Here is a 6,000-nt window from a genome sequence, read left to right as displayed (position 1 = left end):
CTCCATGAACTCTAAAGGGAGCCCACCTCCCATGGCTCCCACTTGCTGGCGGACAGCGAATTGCTAATTCGCAACAACCAATGCCGTCGAGGATCTCTGTCGCCAACAGTGTAACTTTGGGTTACAAGGGAGTGCATTGCCCGACCACCTATTGCCAAGCACCTCTCCCTCGAACACGAAATGTGTTGCCTAGGCATGAACTGGCGGGCATCTCCTTGGACATTCTAGGTGACTGAGTGGCGGAAACCCCTTTGCTTGACCATCAACTCGTTGGACAAGAGCTACTCACCGAGGTCTGTCCTCACCCACAATAGTTTCTCGCCCAAGTTTGCTCACCCAAGTTTCTCCTTGCCAAATCCTCTCACAGCTATATAGTTCTCATTCAGCTATCCACCAAAAATTTGATCGGGCGGGAAGCCTGTCACCATGGCTGCTCAAATGACAAGTTTCCTTCATTATGAACAACTTCTCCTCGCCAACTGCACTCCTAGCACAACTCATTTCCTAGCCAACAGCTTCTTCTCTCTACAACACTTTCTCTTCACTAAGCGGACCGCCGCCATCTCGACTATGTGCAAGAGGGCAGTCAACACCATTCTCCAGTAGCCAACGTCGTGCTCGGCTAGCCCAAAACAACCTCACCACTGCTTAGACCCATGCACCATGATGCCGGCCACCTCCTCCCAACCACAGTGTTACACCTGGCCCCAGTGAGTTTCCATTGGTTAAAAAAAAAAAAGAAAAAAAAAAGAAAAAAAAGAGAGAGATATATAAGAAGAAGAAAGAAAAAAAAAAAGAAGAGAAAAAATAGCAACTAATAGCAGGCAATTTGGGTCGAGCAAAAATCGTTCATAGTGGCCAAACAACTCAGTTTATCTCCCTTGAAACTTATGTGGATTTTGTTTTTACTAACATAATTGGTTCTTGTAGCACGGAACACCGGCTGCATAGGTCCGCTTGGACACCGTTCGGACGTCTCCATATTTATCCATTGGAATAAGCTCCTTGACATTCACATGCATGCAGACAAGCGTCTTTCCTATTTACCTCCCCGCGGGATCCAAAGGGGTGGGTTAGCCTTAAGGTTGCTTTATCCCTCCTCCAATGGAAAGCGGGTTAGCACCAGTCTAACCCATACTTACTTTTCCCGTGGGCGTCAACAAGCAAAAGCGGGTCTAGTCTCAAACTATCCAGTAACTTACCTCATCTTGAGGTTGATAGGTGGTTCCAGTCCCCTCAATAGCCTAACCTCCCTAATGGAGGAGAGGATGTCTAGTCTCTCAATTGTCCAGCAACTTACCTCAACTTCCAGCATGGCAAAAAGTGGGTCCAACATTTGGTTGCTCAACACTTACCTTCCCATAGGCGTCAACAGGCAAGAGTGGATCCAGTCCAAAATTACCTGATAACTTAGCTCCCCGTTAGGGTCAATAGGCAAAGGGTCCAGCCCCTGCGGTGGCCCAACCTTCCTCATGAATGAGAGTGGGTCCAACCTCTTAGTTAACCGGCAACTTACGCAGATCTCTGCCACAACAAAGAGTAAGATTAGCGCCAGCCTACCCAACACTTAACTTCCATGTGATGTCAACGGAAAGGAGCAGGTCCAGTTCCAAACTACCTGACACTTACCTCCCCGTGAGAGTTATTGGTCTAGCCCCTGGTAGCTCGAACTCCTTTATGGAGGAGAATGAGTCCAGCCTCTTGGCTGCCCAACAACTACATGAACTCCCATCACAATGAAAGGGGGACTAGCTCCTGAGTTGTTTGGAAACTTACCTCCCCAATTGACCAAAGAGAGGGGTTTAGCCTGAGGCATCTTGACCTCTCCTCCAGTAGAGAGCGAGTTTAATCTTTCGACTGCCCGAAATTACTCTTGAGACCCCATCTCCTGCAACAGAACTCTAAACGGATAACGCCTCAAACCTTCGCCGCACTCCATATCCATCAAATGAGATGCCAAATGAGTAACGCCTCAGACCTTCAGTGCATCCCAGCAAGACAACTCAGGTTTGCAAATTTCGTAGTGCAGTCAAATGTCTCCTACTTATATTCCCATTAAAGGTCAACAAGTCGGTCCAACCTTAAGGCGACCTAACTTGTCTTATGGCGAAGTGTGGGTCCAGTCTTTTGACTACCCGACATTATTCTTGAGACAACATCTCTTTCAACAAACGCATAATGTTTGCACTCAAGCTAAGACCACCTCTCCTGGGTTATTTTTGATAATGAGTCAACAGACGAGAAGGGCCAAGGACCGCTTGGCCCCCCTTTGTGCCAACGGACTGGCAGGTCACTCGACTGTCCAACCTCTGCACCTTATGCATTAGAGCACATCTCTCGCCATAGTCAAGCTATATGCTCGCACCTTACATGGTAGAGTACATATTCTACCATGGATGAGCTATGCTCTCATACTTTATTCGGTCGAGTACATCTTCCACCATAGACAAGCTGCGTGCTCGAACTTTACGTGGTCGAGCATATCTCCTGCCATAGTCAAGCTACGTGCTCGTACCTTATGTTGTAGAGTACATCCCTCACCATAGACGAGCTTCGCACTCCCACTCTATGCGGTCGAGCACATGTCTCGCCAAAACCAAGACACATGGTCACACTTTATCCAGTCGAGCACATCTCTGTACTCTACGCGGTTGAGTACATCTCTTACCCTAGACAAGCTACACGCTTGCACACTATGCAGTTGACACATCTCTTGCTTTAGCTAAGCTACGTGCTCACACCTTACGTGGTAGAGTACATCTCCTACCATGGTAGAGCTACGCACTCCCACTTACGCGATCAAGTACATCTCCTACTACAGAAGAGCTACGCACTCGTAGTCTATCTGGTTGAGCACATCTCTCGCCATAGCCGAGCTACACGGTTGCAAGCTATGCGATTGAGTACATCTCCCACCATAGACGAGCTACGTGCTCACACTTTATGTGATTGAGTACATCTCTCGCCATAGCAAGCTACGCGCTTGCACCTTATGCAGTAGAGAACATCTCCCACAATGGCCAAGCTACACACTTGCATTCTATGTGATTGAGCACATCTTCTGCCATAGTCGTGTTACGCACTTGAATTTAACAAACGGTCGAGCACACGTTCCGTTATAGCCAAGCTACGCGCTCGCAGATGATGGGGTAGAGTACATCTCCCGCCATAACCGAGCTGCGCGCTCGCACTTTATGTCGTTGAGTTCATCTCCTGCTTATTTCGCCAAGAGGATTGTCGTGCTCGTACTTTATGTGATCACGCCTATCTCCCACTTACCTCACCAAGACGAGCCACACACTTCCACTTTACATGATCAAGTCCATCTCCTGCTGAGGGAGTGCAGAGTGTGAGGAGGAAAATTGAGGAAGTGACATAAAGTAAAGAGGTGAAGTAACATAAAGCAAAGAGGGTTAGGAGATAAAGCACACGGACACATACTACTTCGGGGATGTTTGGTTAGACTTCACCAAAAAAGCTTCTTCGTTCTCACAACATGAGTTCCAGTAATGAGATCTCTACAAGAAGATAGATTTTTTAGATCTATTGTACAGTGAGAATGAGAAACTGCAAAATAAGCTTATTATAGTAGATATTTTCCTCCCTAAACCCTCATAGACTTAGGCCCAGTACTGAATCACGTAAATTTGTGTGTCTCCATCTATTTATTTTTCTTGAATTTATTTACTTTTCACCGCCATGGTTGTACGCACGAATACTATATAGTTGCACCGGACCATTGATAGAGGCTCCACACAACACTTTTTCAGGCCCAAAACAACCTTAGCAGACATGAGGATAAATCTTTCTCCCCTTCTAGATTGTTGCACTATGTTTAGGCATGAACAATAGTATCTTTGAATATAGCTTGATCCATAATTTTAGAATGATGTTAGATGAGGTCCAACTTTAAAAAAATAATAATAATATAAAAAAACACTAAAATTTCTTAAATGCATAAATTTTGTTGCATATAAGTTAATTTGTAAACACACCATTTGTTGTGCAGCGTGCGTGCCCAACATAACAGTTTAAAAAAAAATTTCAAAATAGAAATGATACTCCCATCGAAGATCTGGATTCTCATTTTTTTTTTCATTTAGTAATTAAAAAAACATTTTTAAATGATGCTGTCAATTTTGTTTAAGGATATACAAAAATGAATAAAGAAGAATAAGAAAGAGCCAATATTTTTCTCGAGAGTCATTCTCGATAGATGTAGCACGGCTCATTTCAAAATACAAATAATTTTTGGGATGGTTGATCATGGGGAGGAAGCCTTATGTATTAACAACGTATTAACAAATATAATTTTTCAAATTTATATTCCCACAAAATTTGATATTAAACTCAATATATAAACTTGATCAGTTGGAGTGCTTAAATTATTTTGATAAAGTAATGTTTTAATATCTTTTATGATAATCTCACTTAAAAAAAATTCCAATCAATACATTTCATGGGCCGCCAACAAATTATTCTATTTTTTGACCATTGACCACCTGAAATATTAGATAAAATTTGTAAAATTAATTATATATATGACTCATGTACTCCAAATTCCAATAGGCGAAAAGAAAAATATTAGATAGTCAACCTTCAACAAACTCTTCAGTTGGAAAAGTTTTCAATGGAAGAAGTTAATTCTAGAAGGCGTGGAATGTCCGGGTGGCAATGTAGTGAAAAAGCCAACGGTCAATAAGACAGCTAAGCGCCGATGCCAGACTTCTAGTGGCAATGTGGCATGACCACCTGACATCACAAGAAAAGCGGTTGACGTTTGACCTGTTCACGTTAAGCTAAGACGTGACGTGTACGAGGTTTTGGCCACGGGTTGACCGATGACCGCGTGGACAAAAAACAAAGAAATTTAAGGGCTATGGGGCCCGACTTTTTGTATATGTAGTCTCCGTGTGCCACCGTGTCCCGCCGAAGAGAATCAAGCGGGCTGCAAAACTACTTCTCTGGGCTGGTTCCTGGAGACAACTTAAAGCCCATCTTCTTGTTCTGCTAGGATTTTAAGGAATTTGGGTTGTTCAGACCATTCCTCTAGATTCAAGATTTGGGGCCCAAGAATTTACTACAATCCACATATTTTATGGTACGAGAAATGGTATTATCCACAACGATCGATGCAATACGTTGCAAGTGGCTTTTTAACGATTTTAAAACGTGCATGATGTATTAGTTGGTATGACTTTGGTTGACAACAATCAGGAATCAGGATATAGGGTAACATTCTTCTTATAATTATTATTATTATTATTTTTTTATCTCTATTAAAATAATATGACAGCTAGGATCGTCATGATACCGCAAGATCTTGTTACAATATTACGACACTATTGCTTTAATTTACTTTTTTCGTGGGTTAATCTACGAGTTTCAAAAGCTTGATATTTCAAAAGGCCATTTTTGTAAATGATCAATAGAAATGTGGATCAATTATCGAGTACTCTCTACAATGTCCTAAAGTTTATAAATCCTATTGACGAGGATTAAGCATGTAATATGATAAGATAGGGCCATTTTGGTCACATATATATGAACATACCTTAAAAGATTAATAAATCAAAATTGCGATATAGAGTAACCATTTGAGTGATATTCCTCTCTCTCTTTTTTTTTTTTTTTTTTTTTTTCGAAATAAACCTCAAATCTTTCATTAATAGAATCATTGCTTACATTGCCTGTCTTATTCCAGACGATGTGCTATACAAGTTGGAACCTCTTCTACCTATACTTTTTCCTCATCAAAACTTAAGATAGTCTTTGCCAAAATATGTGCTAAATTGTTCTTTTCTCTGAAATCAAACTGTATACTCCAATTCTGTCTATTTATCAAAATATTCATAATATCTTCAATCAAGTGTCCTATAGTAGATAAATTCTCTTATGTATTCTTCACTGCCTCTATGATTACCTTTGCATCCCTTTCGAAAATAACTTTTTGTATATTGAACTCACTACACACCTGCATTGCCTTCAAGAGAGCAAGAC

The sequence above is a fragment of the Carya illinoinensis genome, chromosome 11, assembly GCF_018687715.1.
Source record: "Carya illinoinensis cultivar Pawnee chromosome 11, C.illinoinensisPawnee_v1, whole genome shotgun sequence".
Taxonomy (NCBI): Eukaryota; Viridiplantae; Streptophyta; class Magnoliopsida; order Fagales; family Juglandaceae; genus Carya; species Carya illinoinensis.
The sequence above is the reverse complement of the archived record's forward strand: the minus strand, read 5'-3'. Positions refer to the sequence as shown.